The sequence below is a fragment of the Garra rufa genome, chromosome 1, assembly GCF_049309525.1.
Source record: "Garra rufa chromosome 1, GarRuf1.0, whole genome shotgun sequence".
Classification (NCBI taxonomy): domain Eukaryota; kingdom Metazoa; phylum Chordata; class Actinopteri; order Cypriniformes; family Cyprinidae; genus Garra; species Garra rufa.
Window position 1 is genome coordinate 98069511 of NC_133361.1, and position 12755 is coordinate 98082265.

Sequence of the window (12755 nt, forward strand, 5' to 3'; positions counted from 1 at the left end):
CTTTTGTACTGCAATGTAACAGGCTAGTGCTAGCATTAAGCTAACCGTGTCCCTTCAGTGGCTTGCCTTGTTTTACTGATGTACTGACGTTACCGATGATTGGGCGATGCAAATGTTGGAGGCGTAACTATTAACGATCCCGGGACTGTTGCGTAACAGTCGGTGTTATGTTGGAATTGACATATAAATCTAGTGTTCTCAAAAGACCACCGAAAAATAGAAGATTTATCCTTATCCTTATATAGATTTATCCTTGATTTCCATAAGAAAGGTGCCCCAAATTGGTGGAAAATCACATCTCAACCATACGCTGTCCAAAGCATTGAACCGCCTTCACGCGGCAAGACAGAACATGTTGTTGGCCTGCACTGCTGGGTCAAACTGCGCTTCCCAAAAACACATTGGGTCAAAACTGACAGAAGAAAACTCTAAGCCTGCTCTAAGCCCTACCCACGGGACGGCTCGACAGTCTCGCACAACGCGAGAGCCTCCGTTTCGCCTGTGTCATTTGGGAGCCGATGAAAACTGCCTCCGACCCGGTGAAGGAAGCCACAACCAGCCCGGCTAGCTCAGTCGGTAGAGCATGAGACTCTTAATCTCAGGGTCGTGGGTTCGAGCCCCACGTTGGGCGCCTCTGTTGGCTCTCTTTCTTCCCAACAGGGTGGCGGGCTCCAGCGTGCCCATTCGCCGCACAGGCTAAGTGGATTTTGCGAGCTCCGGAAACATCTTTCAAAACAGCCTGTTAGTACGTGCGATTCTTATCCCTAACCCTAACCCTTGCTTTTACAACCGTGATCCGGCGGCAGCAGACACACAACGGCTGTCTCTGTGGCGCTACCTGGAGCAGGATCGTCTGTTTCCACGGCCGTCTCCTCGTCCAATCGCCGATCTCGCCGTCCATTGTCAGAATGGACGAGAGCCAATCGCGTCGCTCGCCATCCATTGTGAGAATGGACGGGAGCCAATCGCGTCGCTCGCCGTCCATTGTGAGAATGGACGGGAGCCAATCGCGTCGCTCGAGCTCCATTGTTGAGAGCCACTCACCATGCTTAGTTTCATTCTAAGTCAGGTTCAAAAATCAGACGAACGGAATATAGGATAACTTTTCAAAGTAAGTAATACATGTTTTCTACTTTCTTCCTCTCTGTTTACAATGTTCTCAATTGGTAACTCGTTACGTTTTCGTCCGTCATTCATCCGTGTTTGGCGTTCACAAACTTTTGACTCGCGAATTGCCCATAATGAAACACCGTTTAAATGTAATCTAACTTTCTAAAGTCAATTTACTCGTTCTTAAATTCGATTTAAATGGGGGAAAAACGCGTTTCAGCTGTAAGTGCAGTCATCCCTTATGACAATTTACCTTGTTTTTACTATAGTAAAAGCGTAGTAACCATGTTGTGTTTTTGGCTGATCGATTACAACTGTATGAACACAGTCTTACTATAAAGGAAAATCTGAATGAACAGCAACAACAAAAAACGTGCTTGTGTTTGTCGTCATTTACCATGGCTTTACTATAGTGAAAGTGTAGTAATCATGTTTTCTTTTCATTACTTGCCTATAATCTCACATATTTAACACAATTGTGCCTGTAATCGTACTTATTAAACTCAGTTTACTCGTTCTTTAAGTGTAAACACAGTCTTACTATAAATAAAAATATGAATGAAAAAAAAAAGTCATTTACCATGCTTTTACTATAGTGAAAGTGTAGTAATCATGTTTTGTTTCCATGATTTGACTATAATCTTACATATAAAACACCATTTGCCTGTAATTTTGCATATTAAACACATCTATTCTATTTAAAGTTTGATTTGGATTTAAAAAATATGTTTAGTTGTAGACATTGTCATTTCTAATTAACATTTAATGTGATTTTGCTGTGTGAATGTAGTAATCAAGTTTTGTGTTTGCAGATGGATTACTATTTATATAAACACAGATGCAAGTGCTACAAATAATAATTTAAATGAAAATGCAATGTTATATAGACATCCCTTACAAAAATTAACCATGCTTTAAGTAAAGTGTACTTACTATGTTCTTTGTTTTTTTTGTTTTTGTTTTTTTCTCAGATTGATTATCATATGTATAACCACAGCTTTTAACTAACAATGTACTTTATTTTACATTGTCATTAATACATGCTATATGTAGTTACTATAGTAATAACAGTAAATTATGCATAATTGGATGCAACTAACTGTAAACCAAACAAAACAATAATCTTATCCCTCTCGTAACTGCATGTAGTAATTTCATATTCAAATCTTTATATGTATGACTGTAGTGTAACACCTTTAAATGTTTAACCTTGTTTTGCTTTGTTAGCAATAAAATAATGTTTAATTGTTGTAATGGGTGCCATTATTTAGTCAGCTTGAATATATATCGTTGTATCATTATAAAAAAATTAAAAACATTTGTGTAGTTGTCCAATACCTGCAAAATGCACATTACTAACTACTATTTCCCTATTATATTTAGATGAGCACTAAGCCAAAGAGCCACAAGGCCATGGGTGATGGCGAGTGGATGGCCAGGTTGAGGACTTTTGGAAGCTCTGGGGTTTGTCCGTCTGGAGGCAACAGACCAGCACCACGGCAGCAGAAGTGGAACAAGCTCTATCAGAAGGTAAAGTTACCTGTATCTCATTGTAGAATATGAATGTGTACATTATTTGTCAAACATTTTTACACGTGACTGTGTTTAATGTTTTTGAAAGAAGTGTCTTTTGCTCATTCAGCCTGCATTTATTTGATCAAAAATACAGAAAAAACAGCAATATAATTTGTACTGCATATTTGTATTTATTTTGTTATTTTTTAATGAAAACTGTGATACGTTTTGCAGAATTCATTGATGAATAAAAAGTTAAAAGAACAGCATTAATTTCTCTTTTGAACAGTCCTGTATATCGTTAAAGAAGATTTTCTATTTTATTTCTAATGCTGTTCTTTATTGAACTTTTTATTCTTCAATGAATCCTAAAAAAAGTATCACAGATTACATAAAAAAATACATTAAGCAGCACAACTGTGTCCAACATTGGTCATAAATTAAATTCTAAAATGATAGCTAAATATTCAGCGTTGATGACAGAAATAATTTGAATTTAAAGTTTATGGAACTATAAATTTAAACTGTAATGACATTTTACAATATTACTGATGTTTTCTTTATTTTTATCAAATAAATGCAGGATCGATGAGCATAAGGCACTTCTTTCAAAAAACATTAAAAATAGTGATGTGTCCAAACTTTTGACTGATCCTGTATTTGTGTATCCTTTTATTAAATTTTGTTTTGGTTTTTTATAGGAGAACTGCTTGGTGTTGACTACTTCCTGAGTCAGACTGGACAGCCCCTGGTAGTGGACCCTGACTCAGAAGAGACAGAGAACATGCTGGAGGATGTGGATGAAGGTGAGGATGAAGAAGACGAGGGCTTCAGGGAGGACCAAACACTTGACATTACTGTGACGAGTCTTACTGATGACCCAAGCTTCTCTCTGTCCTCCACTCAGCCTGATGCCTCCTTCACGCCAGGTGCCTCAGCATCTCCTGACGAGTCTGTGGTATGTAAATATCTTGTTGTATGCATGTATGTAATTGTGTTTCATGTAATATTGTTACATTTCTAGGAAAATATATATTTATATGTTTGTTTATTTTGTTCCACTTCACTGTACTCATAATGTTGTTCATTTCTGTTTTTTTTTTTTTCTTTATATTTTTTCTCCCAGGCTTTGGATAGTGCTGGTGTGCTGGACAAAGTGGACAGCCTTGTGGAGCTCAGGAATCAGCCATCTTTGGCTCTCACCAACCAGCAGGTCAGTTTCTCTACTTTCTCTTCTTGACCTGTCATATGTTAACACTACCACTTGTTTTGTTTTCTCATTTGCCATGTATTATATGCTCTCTCGCCTTAGGTGAGCAATATAGTTGGCAGAACCTGCTGGATTACGATAAGAAGAGAGTGATGTTTGCTGTCAGACACCAGAGCAGGCTGGACACAGGTTCACTCCAGGGGTGGAGAGCGTGAAGAGGCATACATTCACCACCACTGCCCCACTTGCTCAGTTGCTGATAGAGACCATTTCAAGCTCTGTGCCATCCATAAGAGTCCAAAAAAGAAAGGGGATAAAGTTTTATTTATGTGTATTGTTTTGTGCTTTCTGTTCTTTATGCACTTGCAATGAAGGCACAAGTGCCATGGACATTTGAAAGTTTTATTTAAAAGTATAGTTTTATTTTCTGTTCTTTTGCACTTGCAAAGAATGCACAGTAGTAATTAATATTTTAAAGTTTTATTCATTTGTATTGTTCTGTGCTTTCTGGGTTTTTTTTTTTTTGGACTCACAAAGGCAAACAAGAGCCATTGTCATTTTAAAATTTTATTTATGTGTATTGGTCTGTGCTTTCTGTTCTTTTCACTTGCAATTAATGCACAAGAGCCATGGACATTAGATGGTTTTATTTATATGTATAGATCTGTTTTCTGTTCTTTTGCACTTGCAAAGAATGCACAGGAGTCATGGACAATAGAAAGTATTATTAAGAGGTATTATACGGTGTTCTGCACATGCAACATAACTATAAGAATAAAAATGTAAAAAAAAAAAGACTAATGAATAATTGGCTATGACTGATTGAAAAATAAAAGTTTGGTCATGATTAAATAACTCTTTTTGTATGTCTCTGTTACAGTATCATTAAACGGTTATAGGCCCTTTTAAAAATGTTGATAAATTTGGGGATTATTTCATAAATAAATTGACTATTTTTTGTACTATAAGTTTTAGAACATAGCTACAGCAGAAATATATTTAAACTAAAAGTGCAAAAACTCAGAACTGTGAATAAAATATCAATAATCGGTAATATAAATCTAATAAAGTATTAATTTGTCATTTCAGAAATTATTTCATCCATTTGGACATCATTTATGTGATAATTACTGATAAATAAATCATTCAGTAAACACTTCAATGTATGGCAACAGTGTAATATGAACTGGAAAGCTTGTGATCATCCTTACTCCCGTATAAATGTACAGAAAAATAGAGAAAACATTTTTTTTCAGATAATTTATTGTAAATATACACTCCAAAAACATTGCTTTGAAGGACAAAGAGATAAAATTTCCTTTCATTTCTTTTCTCCTCATTTTTTTCCTTTTTTCTCTCTTTTTTCTTTCTTTTTCTCTTTTTCCCCCTTCTTCCTCCTCCTTCCTTTTCTTCCCCCCCCTTAACAGACTATTGTTCCCCAGCTTTGGCGCAATCGGTTAGCGCGTTCGGCTGTTAACCGAAAGGTTGGTGGTTCGAGCCCACCCAGGGACGTGTGAAATGCCGGTGTTTTGCACGCACGCGCGTCAGGTGTCCACTAACGCCTATGCCGTTCTTAGGGTTGCGAGGCACAGCTTTCTCAGGGCGTTTATCCTGTGCACCTTCAATAAGCTGGCTTGTTTTAAAAGAAGTCAGCGGCGGGTGTTTGATGAACATTTTCACCAGCTCGAGTTTGCTGTGGCATGTGGATTCATTCTTTACTGATGATTTGTCTCTAGGGCTCATCTAGTTGACATGGTATCCGCTGACATTCGGCTGAAGGTGCTGATCCACCATCTGCTCTTGGTACGGACTGGATCCGGGGGACTGCAGTGACCATCTGATCGGAATACAGAATGGATCTGGCGGCTACGGTGACCTCAGAATAAGAAGAAACAGACTAATATTAATGTAGATGCAAAAGTTCCATGTTGCCACAGTGTCAGATTGGAGAGGATCTGGTTTTCACAGTCTTGCGTCGATGGCCGTCTAGGTGAAGAGGTCTTCACTGATGATCTGTCTCTGGGGCTCATCCAGCTTGCTACCACCTTGTCGGTTCACATCCACGTAGGTGCACGAAAAGGTCACGACCGTCACCGGTATTCTATCGCAGAGGCAGTGTTGTAGCTTGTGTGGTTTATCTGAGGTGTGATCATTGCTGGTTGAAAACTTTCCCCGATATCCCATCGGGATGATTTGAAATACAGTCAGCTTCGACAGTTTTTGCCGGTCTCTCTGGACGCTTCTTGAAAAAGACATTTTTGCTTCATTTTGTTTCCTTTTGTTGGAGTGGCTGGTTGTTGGTCCTCGTCAAAGAGGTGTCTACAGATCATAGCGTGCCGGAGCCAGAAGATTTGTTGTTTTGTCAATATGCTCTCAAGACTTCGCTGCAGGTATCATTAAAGTACAGCACAATTACAGCTCACCGCTACCCATCGTAAACAGGTTGGGCCTGTCTGTTCCGGTGGGCTCTCAGTGGTGCTAAATCATCAAATGAAGAGGATGGGATTCAAACCCACACAAACCAAGGTGTGCCCAGCACAACGGATTAGCCTTGTATCGCCTTAACCACTCGACCACCTCGTCACTTTCCGTGGTCCTTTTATTTAACACTCCCGATTCAGACCATCAGCTCATTAGTAGAGCACTCAGTGAACTGAACTGAGTGTGTCAGATAAGGAGGACACTCAAAAAGTGCAGAGTGGGGTCCCCAGGACTACTGCTAAAGGAGCCGAACGACGAGGATGGGATTCGAACCCACGCGTGCAGAGCACAATGGATTAGCAGTCCATCGCCTTAACCACTCGGCCACCTCGTCATTTTACTTGGCATTTTTTATTTAGCACTCCTGATTCAGATCATCAGTTCATTAGTAGAGAACTCTAAGAACTGAACTGAGTGTGTTAGATAAGGAGGACACACAAAAAGTTTAGCATGGGGTCCCCAGGACCTGGATTAAGGTCCAGTGCTGAAGGAACCGAACGACAAGAATGGGATTCCAACCATTGCACAGAGCACAATGGATTAGCAGTCCATCGCTTTAACCACTCGGCCACCCCGTCCCCTTGCTGACCGAGACAGGCCATGCTGCGGACCTTTTCAGCTGCTGCTGCCGTGCTTTCAGCAGGCTGTTTTGAGCACAGAGGGAATAGTGAATGAGCCGTCTTTTACACACCTCTAATCTATTCCGTGGAATCACGGTGCAGCAACCCATGCCAGGAGACTGTTTGTGCGTCATGTTTAAAGCTTGCTGCCACCTTGTCGGTTCACATCCACGTAGGTGCACGAAAAGGTCACGACCGTCGCTGGCATTCTTTCGCAGAGGCAATATTGTAGCCTATGAGGTTTATCCGAGGCGCGATCATTGCTGGTTGAAAACTTTACCCAATACCCCGCCAGGATGACTTGAAATACAGTTAGCTTTGGCAATTTTTGCTAGCCTCTCTGGAGGCTTAGAGTTTTGTTGAGAAATATAGCCTTGTTTCGTTTAGGTTTTTTTTTCCTCGCCAAAAAGCTGTCTACTGATGATAGAGCGCCAGAGCCAGAAGGCTTGTTGTTTTGTCAATATGTTCTCAAGACAGGTATCGTTAAACTGCAGCGCAATTACAGATCACCGTTACCCATCGTAAACAGGTTGGTCCTGTCTGGTCCGGTGGGCTCTCAGTGGCGCTAAAGCTTCCAATGCGTGTCGAGCACAATGTATTAGCCTTCCACCGCCTTAACCACTGGACCACCTCGTCATGTTGCGGGGTTTCTTTATTTAACACTCCTGATTCATGTGCATGTGGATGCATTCTTCGTCTTTTCTTTCAGCCGCCGAGGGCCTGTTTTCCACTGAGGCCCTGCGCCAAACTCCCTATGAGACACAATCGAACGTTAGTAGTAACCTCCGATTACGGCCGAATGTGGATTCTGCTCGGACGACGGGGCACCGGTACATCCTTTGTAGCTTTAGCTTATTAGCCAAACGCTACACCAGTTTGCCATTTCCCTTGAAATCATCCTTGATTTCCATAAGAAAGGTGCCCCAAATTGGTGGAAAATCACAACTCAACCATACGCTGTCCAAAGCATTGAACCGCCTTCACGCGGCAAAACAGAACATGTTGTTGGCCCGCACTGCTGGGTCAAACTGCGCTTCCCAAAAACAGATTGGGTCAAAACTGACAGAAGAAATCTCTAAGCCTGCTTTAAGCCCTACCCACGGGACGGGTTGACAGTCTCGCACAACGCGAGAGCCTCAGTTTCGCCTGTGTAATTTGGGGGCCGATGAAAACTGCATCCGACTAAAATTACAAAAAAAATTTTAGGACTCTAATGATGTTTCAGATGTAACTTTTCTCATCTCTGTTGTTAGGTTGTCACCATCTCTGAGACTCAAAGTGTCAGAAGTCGCCTAAGCTGGTTTTGCAAAATGGAGGTCAAGATTATACTTTCAGGGATCATTTCTATAGTTTTTAACTAGGAAATGTGTTTCAAAAGTGTAGTGTCTCCCAAACTCCGATGATAAGCTTTGATACTCTTTACTGAGCGTGAATCGGGTGTGGAGTAGTTGTTTATTTCATATGTTCCACACCATTGATGAACGTTCTGTGTGGCGTTTATGCAGCATAGAAGAAGAGAGTATGATCAGAGTGGTCTTTGAAAATTGTAAATATCAGATTAAAAATCTTGCAGAGTAGTTGCGATCGATTGAACATCGGATATGATTCTGTTTGTAATTAATTGTTTAGCTCATAATCGGTGTATATCTGATGAAACTACTTTTTTTTTTTTTTTTTTTTTTTTTTACATTTTTGGTGGTGGGTGTCACCATCCTTGAGATTCAGAATGTCAGGATAAGATGTCAGCTGGTTCTATCAACTTAAAGTTGCCATAAAATGCATTGAGAGAATATTTTAATTTGTTCTTTGATATCTACATAGAAGGTATATGGCATAGGAAAGGGCAAACAATCTCCAGAAACGGTTTTACAGGACCATTTACAACCCTAGGATTTGTCCCTAGAATGAAATGCTCTGTTATTGCCTTTTTTGGAAGCTTCATGAATATTAATGAGCTCTGCTCCAATTGGCTGTTTCACAGAGCTGCTCATCTCTATAGCTGGCACATTGATAAAAAATATATATTTAATTAGGAGCTCTAGCCGCTTTTAATATGTGGTTTGTTGAATCTGCCGTTTTGAATCGCAGACATTTTAGTCTCATTACTGTGATCCATGTGCTCTGTGTAAAGTTATAATGCAGAGGGAGCTCTTCTTACCACACAAGTTCAGCTGCTTCTCGGTGATACTCTGGATCTGTAAATCATTCGCCATCATCAGCGCAGTTATTTCTCCATCATTCACCATCATCAGCACAGTCATCTCTCTGTTTATGTGGTAAGTGATATCTTTTGTACTGCAATGTAACAGGCTAGTGCTAGCATTAAGCTAACCGTGTCCCTTCAGTGGCTTGCCTTGTTTTACTGATGTACTGACGTTACCGATGATTGGGCGATGCAAATGTTGGAGGCGTAACTATTAACGATCCCGGGACTGTTGCGTAACAGTCGGTGTTATGTTGGAATTGACATATAAATCTAGTGTTCTCAAAAGACCACCGAAAAATAGAAGATTTATCCTTATCCTTATATAGATTTATCCTTGATTTCCATAAGAAAGGTGCCCCAAATTGGTGGAAAATCACATCTCAACCATACGCTGTCCAAAGCATTGAACCGCCTTCACGCGGCAAGACAGAACATGTTGTTGGCCTGCACTGCTGGGTCAAACTGCGCTTCCCAAAAACACATTGGGTCAAAACTGACAGAAGAAAACTCTAAGCCTGCTCTAAGCCCTACCCACGGGACGGCTCGACAGTCTCGCACAACGCGAGAGCCTCCGTTTCGCCTGTGTCATTTGGGAGCCGATGAAAACTGCCTCCGACCCGGTGAAGGAAGCCACAACCAGCCCGGCTAGCTCAGTCGGTAGAGCATGAGACTCTTAATCTCAGGGTCGTGGGTTCGAGCCCCACGTTGGGCACCTCTGTTGGCTTTTAAAGAGGTTTTGATTGACATTTTAAAGGAGGTTTATGATGATGTTTTTAGTAAAGGGGAATTAAGCACTAGAATGGGAATGGGGTTAATGAGAATAATTTATAAGAAAAAGGGAGATAAAACAGACCTAAAAAATTTCAGACCAATCACTATGCTGAATACAGATTTAAAAATATTATCAAAGATTTTAGCAAACAGATTAAAAGAAGTTATGCCGAAAATAATAAAGACTAACCAAGTATATGGAGTGAAGGGAAGGGATATAGCGGACACAACTATAAGTATAAAGGATGCAATAAGATATATTAACGAAAAAAATATGAATGGTTTTATTATAAGCTTGGATTTTGAAAAAGCTTTTGACAGAGTAGAACACCAGTTTTTATTTGATATCTTAAAAGGGTTTGGGTTTGGTGAGAATTTTATAAAATGGGTGAAAATTTTATACAAGGGAGCTATGACAAAAATAAAGTGCAATGGGTTTTTAACACAAGCTTTTAAATTAACAAGATCCATAAGACAGGGATGCCCATTGTCAGCCCTACTATACTCTTTGGTAGCAGAGCCTCTAGGGCTGGCAATGGAGCAGGATAAAGGCGTAAAAGGGATACGGTTGGAGGGAGAAGAGAGTAAAATTTTTCAATATGCAGATGATACAACGCTAATGTTAAAAGATCTGGAAAGTGTAATAAAAGCTATGGAGATTGTACAGAATTATTGTAGAGGATCAGGGGCAAAAGTGAATGAAGAGAAGACAGTGTATATGAGGTTTGGAGGGGCACAGGTTCTAACAGAGCATTTTAATTTTAAGGAATCAAGGGACATAAAGATTTTAGGGGTACATATGGGGCGGGATGAGCGAAAAGCAGGAGAAACAATGTGGGAGGAAGTGATAGGGGGGATTGAAAGGAGATTGATTTTTTGGAAATTAAGAACGCTGACTTTGAAGGGGAAAGTTTTAATTATTAATGTTTTAATGGTGTCAAAATTATGGTACATTTTATATGTAAACCCAATGCCATTATGGGCGGAAAAGAGGCTGAAGAAATGTTTTTCAGAGTTTTTATGGAATGGGAAGCCCCCAAGAATAGCACACAATACTTTAATAGGGGAGGGAGAGAAGGGAGGAATGGGATTAATTGACATTGAACATAGAAAGAACGCACTAAGGGTAAAATTGGTAAAAAAGTTTTTAGACAAATCACACACAGCAGGATGGAAGGGAACTATGGAGTACTTTTTAAATAAAGGCAGTAAATTTAATCTGGGAAGGAATATTTTATGGATGAAGACTAAATTATGGATGACTGAGAGGATGCCGGATTTTTATAGGGAACTGCTGGGAGCATGGGGAAAGTTTTTATCAAGTGTGCATTTTATTCCGAGGGGTAGGGAAAACATTTTAAATCAGCCTCTTTTTTTAAATCAGAGTATTTTAAATCAGGGGAGGCAGTTGTTTTTTAAGAAATGGTGGGAGGCGGGAATTTTAAAAGTGAGGGACATTTTATATGAAGTTAAAGAAGGATTTCTACCCGTACAAGTGGTTATAGACGCAATGGAGGAAGCAAAGGAGGAGTACAGCAGACAGGAAGAAACTAATAAATATGAAATGATCAAGAGATCGATACCGAAAGAATGGATAGAGGGAATCGAAAATAAGGAGGACGGAGAGCAACAAAATGAAATATATGTGGGATTGGGAGAAAAACAATTTGATTTTAATAAATGTCAGGTGAAAGATTTTTATAGTGTTTTTAGAGAGGGGGTCTTTAAAAAACCAGTGGTCAACAATTACTGGATGGATAAGTACAAGGGTGTGAAGGAATGTGATATTTGGGGAAACATGAAAGGGAAAATGATACAGACAAAGCTGGAAAATTTAGAGTTCTTAATTAGGCATAAAGTGATTTTTACTGACGTTATTTTAAACAAAATTGGTATGGAATCAAGTGCTGTATGTAAAGTGTGTAATGAGGAGGAGGAGGGATTTTTACATCTGTTTTTACATTGTATAAAATTGGATGATTTTAATGAGAAATGTAAGAAAATGATTTTAAGGTTGAAAGGGGAGGATGGAGAGGAGATGGACTGGGGCAGGATTCTAATGTTGGGAATACAAAGAAAGAACAAGAACAAAATGGTCATCAACCTTTTGATAATGTTAATTAAGAGTGCTATATGGGAAAGGAGAGTGGTGGCAAAGAAGGAAAAATGGATAATGGATTTATGGTATGTTTTTAAAAGAAAAGTCGAAAAATATGTACAATGCCTGTTTTATTATTTTAAGCAAGAAGATCAAATGGGGTTCTTTTACAATGTTTTTACTAATGATGTATGTGTAACTTTAGATGAGAATGGAATAGATGTGCAATTTTAAAAAAGTTTGGAGAATGTTTCTGTTCTTAAGTACTGTTTTGTCTCGCAACACGTGATGACGAGCTGGGTTACTCCTTTCCGAGAGTGAATAACGATCTGTGTGGAAAGCAATATTGTTTTGTATTTTTGATGTTCTTTACTGTTTGTATTTTCATTCATATATATGATTAGTTTTTAATTCTAAGGCATTATTTATTACTTTATTGCTGACAATGTTAAGTATTTTAATGCGTGTTTAATCATTTATGTCTTTAAGATTTCTACTGTGAAACACATGCTTGATAACTGTATTATGGAATTTTTTCAATAAAAAAAAAAAAAAAAAAAAAAAAAAAAAAAAAAGGTTAAGGCGATGGACTCGAAATCCATTGGGGTCTCCCCGCGCAGGTTCGAACCCTGCCGACTACGGTCGGGCATTCCCCCTTTTGCCTTTAGCTTTTTGCGACGGCGGGTGGGCCTTCCAAGGCCTTTGGCCTTCGCTCTCTCTGACGTAATTGCGTGCGGCCTTTGT

General features: G+C 39.5%; 6 non-coding genes across 6 annotated transcripts; 5 read left to right on the plus strand and 1 right to left on the minus strand.

The window, feature by feature from the left end:
• Nucleotides 1–558: 558 nt before the first annotated feature.
• Nucleotides 559–631, plus strand: trnak-cuu (transfer RNA lysine (anticodon CUU)). The gene has a single exon. It is a non-coding gene; the product is annotated as a tRNA-Lys (tRNA).
• Nucleotides 632–5933: 5302 nt separating this feature from the next.
• LOC141285647 (U4 spliceosomal RNA) lies at nucleotides 5934–6073 on the plus strand. The gene has a single exon (XR_012338776.1). It is a non-coding gene; the product is annotated as a U4 spliceosomal RNA (small nuclear RNA).
• Nucleotides 6074–6568: 495 nt separating this feature from the next.
• Nucleotides 6569–6650, minus strand: trnas-gcu (transfer RNA serine (anticodon GCU)). Its single transcript has one exon. It is a non-coding gene; the product is annotated as a tRNA-Ser (tRNA).
• Nucleotides 6651–7142: 492 nt separating this feature from the next.
• LOC141284270 (U4 spliceosomal RNA) lies at nucleotides 7143–7283 on the plus strand. Its single transcript, XR_012338396.1, has one exon. It is a non-coding gene; the product is annotated as a U4 spliceosomal RNA (small nuclear RNA).
• Nucleotides 7284–8255: 972 nt separating this feature from the next.
• Nucleotides 8256–8471, plus strand: LOC141348609 (small nucleolar RNA U3). The gene has a single exon (XR_012357522.1). It is a non-coding gene; the product is annotated as a small nucleolar RNA U3 (small nucleolar RNA).
• A 1310-nt stretch (nucleotides 8472–9781) lies between these two features.
• Nucleotides 9782–9854, plus strand: trnak-cuu (transfer RNA lysine (anticodon CUU)). Its single transcript has one exon. It is a non-coding gene; the product is annotated as a tRNA-Lys (tRNA).
• Nucleotides 9855–12755: the final 2901 nt, after the last annotated feature.